The sequence below is a fragment of the Gorilla gorilla genome, chromosome 8 (genome assembly GCF_029281585.2).
Source record: "Gorilla gorilla gorilla isolate KB3781 chromosome 8, NHGRI_mGorGor1-v2.1_pri, whole genome shotgun sequence".
NCBI classification, from domain to species: domain Eukaryota; kingdom Metazoa; phylum Chordata; class Mammalia; order Primates; family Hominidae; genus Gorilla; species Gorilla gorilla.
The window spans coordinates 92558450-92573720 of NC_073232.2; the positions used below are offsets into that span (position 1 = coordinate 92558450).

Consider the following 15271-nt stretch of genomic DNA (forward strand, 5'->3'; position numbering starts at 1 on the left):
GTATTCATAGATTATAACATCACTTTGTACTCCATAAATTTACATAATTATAAATGTTAATTTACAATAAATTTTTTTTTTTTTTTGAGACGGAGTCTCGCTCTTTTGCCCAGGCTGGACTGCAGTAGCCCTATCTTGGCTCACTGCAAGCTCCACCTCCTGAGTTCATGCCGTTCTCCTGCCTCAGCCTCCTGAGTAGCTGGGATCACAGGCGCCCGCCACAGCGCCCGGCTAATTTTTTGTATTTTTAGTAGAGACAGGGTTTCACCGTGTTAGCCAAGATGGTCTCGATCTCCTGACCTCGTGATCCGCCTGCCTTGGCCTCCCAAAGTGCTGGGGTTACAGGCGTGAACCACCACGCCTGGCCAAAAAATTTTTAAAGAAAACTATTGGCCAGGCACGGTGGCTCACGCCTGTAACCCCAAAGCACTTTGGAAGGCTTTGGGGTGGGCGGACTGCATGAGGCCAGGAGTTTGAGACCAGCCTGGGCAACATAGTGAGACCCTGTCTCTATTAAAAATACAAAAATTGGCCAGGCACAGAGACTCATGCCTATAATCCAAGCACTCTGGGAGGCTGAGGCAGGTGGATCACCTGAGGTCAGGAGCTCGAGACCAGCCTGGCCAACATGGCAAAACCCCATCTCTACTAAAAATACAAAATTAGCTGGGTGTGGTGGCATGCACCTGCAATCCCAGCTACTCGGGAGGCTGAGGCAGGAGAATTACTTGAACCCGGGAGGTGGAGGCTGCAGTGAGCCGAGATCATGCCACTGCACTCCAGCCTGGGCAAAAAGAGCAAACCTCTGTCTCAAAATAAAATAAAATTAAAATACAAAAATTAGCCAGGCATGGTGGCACGTGCCTGTAGTCCCAGCTACTCAGGAATTGCTTAAACCCAGGAGGTACAGGTTGCAGTGAGCCGAGATTGTGCCACGGCACTCCAGCCTGGATGACAGAGTGAGACTCTGTCTCAAAAAACAAAAACAAACAACAACAAAAAAAACTTTAAAGAAAACTAATATATACAGTGACCATTCCTTCTCTTTCCTTCCAGATCCTTCTATGGCATTCTCTTTCCAAAGGCCTCTGTTCTCTTTGCATAAGAGCTCTGTGAACACGTCTACCTAACTCAGCCAGCTTTCTTCAACAAGGGAAATATTAAACCACCAAGACTACAAAAAAACCCTTTCCAACGGCAGAAGCAGGAACCAGGTGCTCACCTCTCCCATGTGTCGGGAACAGGCTTGGCACAGGTGTGCTAACTTGAATTACCAGTCAACATGAGTCACCAGGGGACTTGGGCCCTCAGTGGCTTCCGTGTGGCCAGGCTACACATGCCCAGTCAGCATTTGCCCAGTCAGATTTGCACAGGCAGGGCCATCACACCCCATCGCCCAGGACCTCACAACCGGATGCCAGAGGCCAGCTCAGCACCTCAGAGACGACTCAGTTCACTCCCACCGACCCCATCTCACCCCATTTCACAAATGGTCACACTGACAACCAGAGAGAGGGTTGTGGCATGCCAAGGTGATACAGCAAGACCCTAAGAGGGCTGGTGCCGAATCCCCCACTCCCAGGCTAGAGCTCATCGTCCCCAGGGCAGGGTGGGTAGAGAGGCTTCCTGTCCACAGAGCCGCTGGCGGACTCAGGCCCAGTTCTCTAGGACGATTCTTTTTGTTCCATCACGGGGGCAGCCCATGGGAGTTCAAGCCTGGGTTGCTGCTTCCTGCCTGAGGCAACAGCAGGTACAGTGGGAAGACCAGCGCTGAGGAGAGATTAATTTTGCAATATTGGGGAATGACTGCCTTCCAGGAAACACACCGAAGGGGGAGGAGATGTGATAAAATCCTGCCCCTCCTGTACATTTCACCTATGCACTCTAATCAGATTTTTACGGTCTCCCTCTTCATATAGACAGCAAAGGGTCAAAGGACATCTGAGAAAGTCTATACCAAGAAAGGGAGAGACCAAAACAGAAGAAAAGGAACCAAAGAAACAGACAACGATGAGAAGTAGAGGACAAAAATATAATCAATAATATTCTCAGAGATAGAAGAGAACCAAAGAAACAGACAATGGTGAGAAATAGAGGACAAAAATATAATCAATAATATCCTTAGAGACGGAAGAGAAAATGTTATATCCACAAAGCAAAAAGATCAGCAAAGCAATCATTGTGAAATTTGAGAACAGAAGAGGCAAAAGATACTAAAACTTTAGAAAAGAAAGAACAAGGGTCCTTTTCAGGGGAACTGGAAGGACACTGGACTTCAACAGCCACACTGGAAACTAGAAGATAACAGAATAATGTGTTCAGTGTTCAGAAAGGAAATTATTTTCAGCTTATAATTCTATAGCCAGCTAAATTATCCACTACTGGATAGAGATATTTGGAATGGATATTTCTATCCATTAGGGAGGAATAGAGATATTTGCAGGCACACAAGCTTCAAAAACAAAAAACAAAACAAAATCTACCTCCCATGCACTTTTCTTAGGAACTTCTGGATGATTTCAGCAAAATGAGACATAAATAAGGAAAATAAAGAAAATAAAATATATAGGATCTAGGAATAGGAGAATCTAACACAGAAGACTGTAAAAAGAAGTCCCGGGACAACAGCTGAGCAGCAGGCCTGCGGAGCAACTAGACCAGTTTGGAACAATAGATACACAGAAAATCAGGCCCCCAAGGAGGGAAAGCATCCACCTGAGGAATATTAGGACAGGAAGGATTGTACTCCTAATGTGTGACCACGGCACATTACTGGCACAGCATCGAACAATACAATTTATGGTCACAATAATGCAGACATTAAATATTGATGTATGTATTGGTTCCTAATCTACCAAGCAGGAAGTCAACATATTTCAAAACTGATAAATTAAGAAACAGTCATATACGCCTATTAATTAAAAATAGTTAAAAATGATTAACTCTGGAGAAAGAGGGAAAGAGGAAGGATGTGTCAGGGGACTGCTGGCTTCATTAGAAGCCTTTTGGATCAACATATTTGGCTTTTTTCATTTATTATTATAAAATATTTTTACAATATAGCAATAAATACAACATATATATGAATTATAAAGCATAATAAAAGAAGCATCCTTTATCATCTAACTTTAGAAAGAGAACATTACTTCTGCCAGGCACAGTGGCTCACATCTGTAATCCCAGCACTTTGGGAGGCTGAGGCGGGCAGATCACTTGAGGCCAGGAGTTCGAGACCAGCCTGGCAAACATGTCAAAACCCCGTCTCTACTAAAAATACAGAAATTAGTCTGGCGTGGTGGCGCACGCCTATACTCCCAGCTACTCAGGAGGCTGGGGCTGCAGTGAGCCAAGATCGTGCCACTGCACTCCAGCTTGGGCAACAGAGGGAGACTGTCTCAAAAAAAAAAAAAAAAAAAGACAGAATATTACTACATTCTTCTTCTTTTTTATTTTTTTGAAGAAGTCTCTTGCTCTGTCACCCAGGCTGGAATGCAGTGGTGCAATCTCGGCTCACTGCAGCCTCAGCCTCCCAAGTAGCTGGGATTATAGGCATGCGCCACCACGCCCAGCTAATTTCTGTATTTTTAGTAAAGATAGGGTTTCGCCATGTTGACCAGCCTGGTGAACTACATTCTTCAACTGCTTTCTGAAAAAACAGGCCTATATTTTTTAGGGGAAAGTTAAAATAAAACACTAGCAGCCAGTCTGTGAGACTGGTACCAGCATCTGCAGTAGGTCCAGGTTTTGTGGGGCCTGAAGCTCATACAATTTTAGGAACCCTCTTCAGGACAAAGAATACAAAACATCTTAGTTTTTTGCAAATGTTATAAACCATATGACTCTGTGAACTCACTGCTAGTGCCCCTCCCACGGCCCCTCACTAGGGTGCTACAAGTCCGGGGACCTGAAGCTTCCACTTCATTAGCTTCACAGCAATCCCACCTGGGTTTATGGAGGCACCAGGGGCTGGGCTACACCCCCTAGAATAGGGAAGAAAAAAATAAAGTCCTGGCCTGCATCATGCTTTCCCTCTAGCTAGGGAGATAAACACAATAGCGCACTTCTAGGGAAACACACATTACAATATTTAAGAGCCACTCCTAGGAAGAGTTGGGGGGGAAGACAAAGAATTCAGAAAATGTGTTCCCTGGCAGTGGAGCATAGGGGCGTCTGAGAAACTGGCTTCTCTCTGAGGGGCCTTGGCAAATCTAAGCCCTCCCAGCCTCTTCTACCTCACCTATTTTCAATGAGTGTGCCTGCAGGGCCTCAGTGGTTTGCATGCTGCCTCCCAGAACCTGGGGCTCCTGAAGGTTTTGGAGCTCAATAGCATTATTTCATTGGAGGGAGGAAAGGGCTGCAAAAGGGAGACTCTGGCTTAAATCCTTCAAAAATATTAAAACAGGAGCTCTGGCAACAAGGGCCCCACATTTCTGCATGGTGACACTCGGCTAGGGCTGGCAACAGCTGCGCACCTCCCTCCCTCCTTCAGCTGCCGGGCTGTCCTTGCAGGAATCTGCATTTGTGATCACAGGAGTAGAGGTTTACCAGGGCCCTTCCAGTTGGTGTGTGACGAGCCATCTCATCTCCTTATGAATGGCCGGCACAGACCCGTCTCTCACCACAGGCTGAGGAAGAGAGGCGAAGAAGACTGAAGAGTGTGATGGCAGCAGGGTGTCCCCCAGCCTCTCCCGGAAAGGCCCTGATGCCCATCAGCCAGTCCTCGGGGCCTGTTCAAACCACTCTGGAAGCCCAGCCCCTTAAAGCCTGGGAGACTTAACAGAGTGTATATTCCAGCTCCAAATCGCTGAGCACCCCTGCTCTACCTAGAAGCCTCAGGAAACCTTTCCAAATATCCCTTATCAAGGGCTGCTCTTCAGATGGTGACAATGTCCCCAGTCAGCCGCATGCAACTGGAAGTTCAAGGACCTGCAGCTCACTCTGGAGGAGAAAACACCTTCACTTGGGAATGGGCTGACCCTTCTGCAGCTGGCATCCTAAGCTGTGTCAAGCAGTCTGGAGCCAAGAGTCACTCACACTGGGCCACTGAGGAACAGCAAGAAAACAGAAGGTACCTCAGGGACATGCATGATGGAGAGAAGCACAAAAAATGCATGTCCTTAGCCCAGCCCAGCTCAGCACTTTCCCTTTTCAGGACACCTCTGCTTAGGTGGTCCCTCTAGCCTCCTGTCTCCTGGCCTTCCCTGAGTCCAGATGAAGTTCCACCTTGTATTAGTCCATTTTCGCACTGCTGATAAAGACATAACTGAGACTGGGCAATTTACAAAAGAAAGAGGTTTAATGGACTCACAGTTCCACGTGGCTGGGGAGGCCTCACAATCATGGCTGAAGGTGAAAGGCACATCTCACATGGCAGCAGACAAGAGAAGAGAGTTTGTGCAGGGAAATTTCCCTTTATAAAAGCATCAGATCTTGTGAGACTTATTCACTATCACGAGAATAGCACAGGAAAGACCTGCCCCATTCAGTTACCTCCCACCAAGTCTCTTCTACAACACGAGGGAATTCGAGATTTGGGTGGGGACACAGCCAAACCATACCATATCTCTTTCAGGAAGCCCACCCTGATCTCCTATCCACAATGCTCACTCTTCTTGGAACTCTCACAGCACTTGTCCTAAAATGTTTTCCATGTTCTCTAATGTTCTAATAAGCTCCCCTTTTTCTAACTCCTAGGATAGATACATATATTACCTCCCTATATATTACCTCATTAACCTCCACAATGCTCCTATTGGATAGGTATTATCATCCTCATTTTATAAGCAAGGGAACGAAGGCTGAGCTGACTCTTGACATGCAAAGGTCACACACCCAAGTGCCAGAGCCAGACACTTTTTTTCTAGGCCTCCCCATGAGAGCATCAGTGCTACAGGCTGTAGGACAGGCCTCTCTTCCTGTCCCCCACCACCACCTGCCACAGGGCTGGCACTGTGAGGCCCTTGACACATACTGAATACTGGCAGGAACCCCGGTGGACCCTGACTCATTTCTTCTACTCTCTGGGTGGCACCTGTTTCGGTAGCCTCTATTACGTAGGCTCCAGGAATTCTGGGGGCAGGGAGGACACATCTAGGACATTCCCCTCTCTCACCCACCCCAAGGCAGGACCTTAAGTGATGTGAGTGGGCGTATGAACATCTCCAGCTCTACTGAGAAGGGGGCGGGGGCCCTGGGCGTGCACTCCAGAGCCCCAGTGTCCTGCCCTTGCTGGTCACAGGTGCCATTAAGTCACCGAAGCCAGCCAGCCAGCCTCAGGGCAGCACTCCACCAACCCTGACCATATTTTCCCAGGCACGAAACAAAAAGCCTACACAGGTGCTGTTAAGCATTCAACTCCCCACCCACATGCCAGGAACTAAAATAGCTGTAGCCTATGTTAATCATTAGCCAGGCTGCACTTCAGACCTCCCCTCTGAGGGCTTGGCACCTGGGGCAGCTCAGCCTGGAGAAACTCCAGGCAAGGCAGGCTGGGAGAGTGGCAGCGTCCGGAGCCTCACCAAGGGGCTGAACTTGAGCAAGCAGGTTCTGAAAGACACTTCTTCAAGATAAAGTCAATTCCCAGTGCACTAGCATTTGGATTACATAAGAATCCTAAAATACTGGAGCTGGAAGGGGCCTTCATGAAATCATTTCATTCAACCTGTTTATTTTATTTGAGGTGGGAGCTGAGACCCAGAGAGCAGAAGGACTCTGCCTGAGGTCTCAGAGCTGGCTGGGGGCAGGACAATGACTAGAACCACATCTCTGGATTTCCAGGCCAGTGCATTATGAACCAGGCTGGTCCCCAACCACTCAACGTATTTCTGGGCTCCATCACACCTTCTCAGGCTGGAGAATGGACTTGAGAAATACAAAGGTTAAACCCCGGAAAGAGAAGAAAGTTACTACTGCCTCCCAAATAATGTCCCATATAATCAAGCCACTCAGAAAAGTACCAGCCACTCCATAGGAGCCTTATGACCCTGTTTCTCTCCAGATCCCCTCCCTATGTGTGATGACAACAGAGAATGGGGGTTGGCAACCACTGCTCTGATCTCTCAAGGATATCACCAGCCACGGAGACCGAACATCACCCCCACCTCAGTTCAGGGTTCAAATAGCCTCTGCCCTCAAACTCTCCTAGAAACAGTCACCTAGGTGTCATATTTGGGGTTGAAGAAGGGAAGTTGGGAGGAGGTAGCACAAAAAAATAACCCCTGGCCGGGCGCGGTGGCTCACACCTGTAATCCCAGCATTTTGGGAGGCCGAGGCGGGAGGATCACGAGGTCAGGAGATCGAGACCATCCTGGCTAACATGGTGAAACCCCGTCTCTACTAAAAATACAAAAAAAATTAGCAAAGCGCAGTGGCGGGCGCCTGTAGTCCCAGCTACTTGGGAGTCTGAGGCAGGAGAATGGCGTGAACCCGGGAGGCAGAGCTTGCAGTGAGCCGAGATCATGCCACTGCACTCCAGCCTGGGCAACAGAGTGAGACTCTGTCTCAAAAAAAAAATAACCCCTATCCCACTGGGTCTTGGAGGGGGCCCCTCAATCCCATGGGGTCTGGAAGATCTGGTGGTGGCTGCAGCAATGGAGTATGTGGACGCCAGACCTGACGGCTGGGAGCAGCAGATGACTCTCGGGGCATCAGCAAAGCCACAGCAGCTTGCCAGCTTGTGCACCAGCCCACAGGAACAGAAGCTGCCTTGCTTGCACTGCCTGCGGGCTTGCCACTGTCATGAGAAACCATTCCCACTTCCTAACCTGAGGAACACAGGCTTAGCCAACAGCAAGAATGATAAGCATAGTAGTAGTTTCAAATTCAGGAGAGCAGTGGGTGGTGTTCCAGAAACTTCTGATTGTCCTCCTCAACCATCTGTTCTCTCTTGCTTTAGTAACAGAACACACCATAGCCTGGCACACAGCAGCCCCCACTAAGGACTGCTTCCCAGACCCCTAGCAGCTAGGAGGGCCTGCCATGGGGATGTGAAAGTGAGCTGTCTTGGGCCATGCAGTTAAGGGAGGCACCTAGACGGTGCTACCCAACATGTGGCCTGGCAGCATTATACAATATGGGAGCCTGTAAGCAATTAAAGTGCTCAGGTCCCATCACAGACCTCCTAAATTAGAATGATTCAGGGTGCAGTCCAAGAATCTATGCTTTAACAAGCCTTCCAGATTGTTCTTATACATGCTCAAGTTTGAAAACCACAGCCTTTGAGAATGCTAGGGACAACAGTCCATAAGGAGCCTGGTGCCAAGACAATCTCATGGAACACACACTTAACCTCGACCCTGATTTTTCAAGAAAGAGTGAGAGAGTGAGTGAGAGAGTGAGAGAGAGAGAGAGAGAGAGAGAGAGAGAGAGACGGGGCTCCTCTCTTCATTCACAACCAAACCTGAAACGTAATACAGGTGGCATGGGGAAGATGACGATGAGAAACTTAACCCAACAGCAAAAATCAGGAAAGGAATACATGCAAGTATAATAAGTAATAAGCAAGATGCAAAGAATAAAATCAAGTATATCTGGTATGTCAACAGTCAGAATTCCTCTACCAAAGACAGAAACCATGCAATTAGGTTTGTTGCTGTTATCTTTGCCTTCTGTCAACCTCCATCCACTCTCAACCACGTTCTGATTATAAGAGAAACAAATTTTATTTACGAAGATTCCATCTTCAAGATAAACTTTTTTTTTTTTTTGAGACCAAGTCTTGCTCTGTCGTCCAGGCTGGAGTGCAGTGGCACGATCTCGGCTCCACTGCAAGCTCCGCCTCCCGGGTTCATGCCATTCTCCTGCCTCAGCCTCCCGAGTAGCTGGGACTATAGGCACCCGCCACCACGCCTGGCTAATTTTTTATATTTTTAGTAGAGGCGGGATTTCACCGTGTTAGCCAGGATGGTCTCTATCTCCTGACCTCATGATCTGCCCGCCTCGGCCTCCTAAAGTGCTGGGATTACAGGCGTGAGCTACCGCGCCCAGCCAAGATAAACTTTTTTAAGTGAGAAAGAAATATTTAAAACTAAGGGTTGGGCAAAGACATACCAAATAAATGCAAAGAAAAACAGAGGTGGAAATATTAATAGTAAAAATAGGCTGGGCACAGTGGTTGGCTGGGTGCAGTGGCTCATGTCCGTAATCCCAGCACTTTGCGAAGCTGAGGTGGGCAGATTACTTGAGCCCAGGAGTTTGAGACCAGCCTGGGCAACATGGCAAAACCCCATCTCTACCAAAAATACAAAAATTAGTCTGGTCTCAAAATAAATAAAAATGAAAAAATATGTAAAATTTAAAAACATATACGTTGAAGACATTTCGATAATCCTGCCTTAGCAGGCCAAGGGGTTTTTCCAGCCATTTCTCTCTGGCATTTGCCTTTATCTGTAAACACAGTACTTGGAGAACTACTCACTAGGATCTCAGGGTACAACAAGGCATAGGCTAGTCCAGCCCGCTGAGACAGTTTATGTGGCTTAAAACACAAGCACAGAGACGAGCTTATGACTTGGGGCCCGCGTCTTTCTGATTTCTGGCCCTGAGAAGTGTTTGTACTGGCTACTCTGTCAAAAGCTCATCTTGCTGTCTGGAATGAGGAAGGAAATGCGTAAATGAGAGGCAGAGCAGTCCGCTTCTTGGACCTACAGGAAGGGGCAGGAATTGCAAAGTGAGAGAAGAGGTTCCCAGGCAACGTCCCAGGAGTTTGCACGCAAATCTTACTTTATCCACCCCTACTAAAAATCTGGCTATCATGGGGACCATTAGGACAGCCAAGGACAGGGAGCTCATGGTCATCAGTGAGACCTGATTACTAACCGCTCCACGTGAGCCTGAACAGAAACTAAAGGGGCATGGCTTGAATGTCCTCTGATGCCTGCATTTAAATTTCTGAGCCTTTCACTTATTATCTTATAAAATGCACTTATTTATTAATTTTAAGACTGTAAAGAAAAGAGATTCTCCCAGATCCTTGGCCATGTATTCTCCTAAAACACAGACAATATGGAATTTAAGGCCAAAGACCAAAGGCATTAAATAACCAGCAAATGACAGGTAGGAAGATCAGCTTGATAAGCCTATATACATGAAACATGAAAGCCAAACTCAAAGGCTAGAACTCCCACAAATATAAGTAAAGCTGGACTTTAAAAAACTACAGTGAGAGTTTTTGTTATACCTCTCAGAATCTGACAGCCAGGCAAGCAGGGATATAAGGGTAACTGAAGTTAAGAGATCTATCTAAAGTCAGTGTCCCGCAGAGTACCTATTTTCTCCTTTCACGCCCATGAAACATGTTAATATTTATCATGCAGTTGGCCACAAAGAAAATTTAATACCAGCCAGGTGCAGTGGTTCACTCCTGTAATCCCAGCACTTTGGGAGGCTGAGGCAGGGCGGGGGGATTGCTTGAGGCCAGGGCTTTGAGACCAACCTGGGCAACATGCTTCATTCACTCATTCATTCATTCATGAGAATGAATCCACTTTGTGAAAGAAGCAAACCCTTGCAGGTACCTAGGTCTGCCTGAGCACGGAGCGCCGTGGGGAGGGATGTCAGTGGCAGGCCATCCACATGTTCCCTTCTGGGATTGGAAAGGGAGCAGGAGGGTAAATCGAGGCAACAGAATCAAACACTCCCTTAACGACGTCCTCCTCGCCTTCAAAGCCAACATTTCAGAGCCTGTCTAAACTTACTATCATCAGATCCTCACATCCTGCTACTCCTCACCCGTTCGCTCCAACCTCGCTTCTGCTCACATCATCCCACCAAAGCAGTGAAGGCAGCCACATCTCCTCCATATCACTCACCACAGCCGCGATGCCAAGCTGACCACTCCATCCCACGAAGCAGACTCACCCTGGCTCCTGGGATACAACTCTGTCCTGGCTTTCTGGGCCCCTCTCAGGTCGCTCTTTTTCTGGGTCCTTTATAGGTTCATCTTCCTTTACTCAGCTGTTCGAGGTGAGTTCTTCAATCTCGCTGTGCCCATGACTTCAAATACAAACACAACCTAGACAAATGTCTGTCTAGCCAAGACGCCTCCTGAGCCCCAGACCCACCAGCTTATTTGGTATCTCAAAGACACCTCAAACACAACATGTCCAAAACCAAATACATGATCTTCTTCATCCTCCAAACCTGGTCCTCATCCAGTGTCCCATGTCTCAGGGACACCAGGTGGATGACTCTAGGGTGAGTGGGGGCGGTCTCTCCTTTTAAGCACACCACGCAGGGTGAGGCCAACAGTGGGTTCTCAGTAATAAGCAGTTCTACAGGAACATGCCTTGTTACCTACTTCCTAAAAATAGCCGTGACCTTTTTAGTGGACACAGCAAGCTCACATCTGTTATCACCACTCCTTCCCCACCGACACACGCACCCTTACCCCCAGTGGTGCCACTCCCCAGGCTGGATATGCCATATGCTCCCTAGCCTCCCTGTGAGCAGCCTCCACATTTCTCCTCTCTGTCCTCACTCAGATTTCCCCCATCTCATGTCCTCCAAGTCAGCCACCCCCAAGTGTGAGGGGCAGGGGACACCTGACTTCCTTCTCAATTTCCTTTCCTTCTTTTCTGCTAAGGTGGAGCCTAAGCCCCTGGAAAGCTAGAGATCCCAGAACCAGGCTTTGACCACCGCACACTCCACCCTCTGCTTCACAGCTCCTGGCAGTCACACACCCACGATATCAACATTGTCATCACCACCCCCTAACTGATCTCAAACCCCTTTGCAAACATCTTCTCATCTGATTCTCCATTCCAGGCAGGCATTTTATCATCCAGAACTGTTCTGGGAGGGGGGGGGGGGGGCTCTGTGTGGCTGGGTGGCTTGTCCTAGGATACCCAGCACAGAGAACTCTGTCCCCCAATTTCTTAGTTGCCCCCACCCATTCCTTCCTCACATCCGCATGGGCAAGGCCAGCTGTGGTTTGGGTCACTGTTCAGGCTGTACTTTTAGGATCTTCCCAAACAGCAAACAACTATGTGACTATTAGGTCTTTATTCCATGGGTTATAGGAGATGGGGTCAGTAAGCCTAATGTGTAACAGTTTCAGTAGTTATTACAGAGTTCCATTGAATTGCAACAACTCCCTTCAAAAGCACAAACTCCCACCAAGAAAATCTCAGTTTCTTCATTAATCCTAAGAGCTTTCCTATCTAGGTATCACTCAAAATTCCTACTATTCTGGGGGCAATGGGATCAGAGGGTGTTGCAGAGAAAAATCCAGAGAAAGTGAAAAGTCTGCTTCCTTGGCAGTGCTGGTGAAGCATACCCTTACACAGACGCTTCCCCATGGGAACAAGTGCCAGGAACTGCTTCAGGCTTACAGGGGAAGACAGTGGCTAAGAAGAGAGAGGAGGCCGGGCACGGTGACTCATGCCTGTAATCCCAGCACTTTGGGAGGCTGAGGCGGGCAGATCACCTGAGGTCAGGAGTTCAAGACCAGCCTGACCAGATGGTGAAGCCCCGTCTCTACTAAAAATACAAAAATTAGCCGGGCACGGTGGCGCATGCCTGTAATCCCAGCTACTCGGGAGGCCAAGGGAGGAGAATCATTTAAACCCAGGGGGCGGAGGTTGCAGTGAGCCAAGATTGCATCACTGCACTCCAGCCTGGGTGACAGGGTGAAATCTGTCTCAAAAAAAAAAAAAAAAAAAAAAAAAGACAGCGGAAGAAGAGGGGTGAATCCAGGAGGAAGGAGGAGGTGCACCAGAAAGGTCCCAGGACCTCTGATGTTCCAGCATTCAGCATGCATTTTGGTTCCACATTCAGCTCCTGCCCACACCAGTTTCTTTTCTCTATTCTACAATTTCCAAGAAGAACCCACACTAACCTATTCTGTCTCAACTCCCACTCCTGTCATCCCAAGCCACACATCACCTCCCCAATCACGTGAACTAGGCATCACTAATCGATCCTGGCCTTCTAGACACATCCACCCAGGGTGGGCCCTTTCTATAATATCATGCATAAAGGCGTCAGATGGGGCTTCCACTCCCACCTCTTAGTCCCAATTCATCTCCATCTCACCCTCCCCACGTTTCTCTATCCAAACCCAGCCTTCAAGGTCCTACATTTTAACCACAGGGAAACCACTTCCCTGTGCTGTCTCTGTTGTCCAACTAACGACAACTAATTTTCTGAGCACCTACATTAGGCAAGGCCCATCCTGGGTGCTGCCACCAAGAGGTAAGTCAGAAACAGCCCCCACCCTCCAGAGTCAGAGGACAGGGCAGCGATAAGCCACACGGCCACACAAATACTATGCAAGGCAAGAGATGAGAACCGAGTCAGTGCCAAAAGGGCTGAGTGAGCTCAGAGCATATCCCGTCCCTCCTGCTGGGAGCAGGCACCCGGATGGCTCCCAGGAAGGTGGAGAATGTTAGGCCAGACGGGGGAGGGAGGGCATTCCAGTAAGACAGAGAGCATGAGCTTAGCATGAGCTAAGCCAGAAAGATGGTTCAGGAGAAGTGCATTTCAACTTTAGCTGAACCTTACACTGCTACTATTTATTGACCCTTACACCTGATTATTTATGACCCAGGCCTGCCTCACACACTTTATGGCTAATGTGGGTGACACCCATCTGGGATACACAAGTGTGGTGCAGCAGTCACCACCTGTTCTGACTGGTCCGTACCTGAGCTCTGTATTGTTATTAAATAAATGAATGCACTGAATCTCACAACAAGCCTGTGAGGCAGGGATTACTATTACCCCCATTTTACAGATGAAGAAACCAAAGCACAGACAATAGTCAGAGACAAGATAGCAAGGTATGCAGGAGCCTGAAGTAGTGGGCACCCAATGCCAGGGCAACAAACTGCCCTGGCACCTCACCTGGCCTCTCTTGTCAGGGAACACCTTGCAGCACAAAGAATGCCTTGAGGAAAGGGGCCCTGTTAATCCTCCTGGAATCCCCAACAATTGACTGCCGCATAAAAGGAATGAGGAAAGCAATGAGAGCCAGTGAAGGGTGAGCATACCAGGCCCTGCCCTGCAAACCTAGTCCCTGTTGCGTGGGCAGGGCAGGGCAGGGCAGGGGCTCGGCCTCACAGCTCCACTCCATGCCCAGCGCAGAGAACAGAGGGGAGAGCTACCACAAACGCCGAATCTCTACAGAGAGGTCAAGGATTGGAGGGCAGAGACAGAAATGCCCCGGGCTGACTGTTTCCAGCTTGGGCTAGCACTGGCTGGCTTAACTTTTCCCCTCCAAAGTCTCTAGGTAACAAACTTCGCGTGTCTCCTTTAAACCAACAGACCGTTTTACCTAAGTCTTAAGGGCCTGGCCTGCACCCATGGGAGATACAAGTCCAGGAATCCCTTCCTGAAACTGGGGATCAAGGTTGGGGAAGGGGCGAAGGCACGCACAGCACCTGGGATGGCTCCCGCATTCCCTCAAACACTGGGGAGAGTTTCTTACAAATAAACTGCAATGGTAGCAGCTCCCAGGAATGTGCGTGCTCCCAGTTTCGGAGGAAAGTTCCTGAAGATAGCCTTCTCTGCTTTATCTCCCCAAGCCTCGCCTAGAAGGGCGCGCGCACCCTGGAGGGCTCCGCAGGGCTGCGGGGCCGGGCCTCCGGCACCCCTCCCGCCACCGGTTGCCTCCTGCGCCCAGGGTCACGGCCCCTGGCCCTACCCAGGCCCAGACTGAGACCCTGACCCCTGAGCCCGGGGGGGCCGGCGAGTGCACCCCGACCACACAGGAGGGAGCAGCCCCAGACGCCGAGGCTGATCTAGGGGGCTGCCAGGCCGACACGGCCCGCCCGCGACCCGCCGACGCCCTCCTCCGGCCCCCACCCCCACGCCTGTAGTGCAACCAGGAAGCCGCAGGGCCGCGCTGGGCTGGGCGCGAGGCAGCCCCGGGCCTCATCCGCGGCGCCGCGGTGCACTGCCGCCGCCTGGTCCCAGGCCCCCAGCCGGCCCGGGACCCTCACTCACCTGGCCACGGGGACTCCGGACGCGAGGGACGAAATGGGACGTGGGCGGGAGTGGCTCTCTCCGCTGGCGTCCCGGGCGCGGCGCCTGGGTTCTGCCTAGGGCTGGGTCCCACTCCCGCTCGCGGGGCACGCGGGACACTCAGGGCACTGAGGAGCCGCAGGCGCCGCAGCCGTCAGCGCCGGGCGGAAAACTCCGCGGGCGCGGCTGCCCCAGGCGCCAGAGGCAGGGCAAGAGAGGGGTGGGGCCTGAGCGCGGCCCCGCCCCCGAGATGAGGACTGGGCAGGGCGGGCCCGCAAGGAACAGTGGCCTTCCGGCTGCGGAGCTGCTC

General features: G+C 49.9%; 1 protein-coding gene across 3 annotated transcripts in view; it reads right to left on the minus strand.

The window, feature by feature from the left end:
- Positions 1-15172, minus strand: part of ANXA11 (annexin A11) — a 49979-nt gene extending 34807 nt beyond the window's left edge. The window contains exon 1 of one of the 3 annotated variants that reach the window (XM_004049672.5): positions 14944-15168. The gene's annotated coding sequence lies outside the window, so the exon portion shown is untranslated. Of the gene's footprint in view, positions 1-10857; positions 10951-14943 lie in introns of those variants that run through there. The other 2 variants (XM_063710288.1, XM_063710289.1) reach the window with 2 other exon arrangements.
- Between the last annotated feature and the right edge of the window lie 99 nt (positions 15173-15271).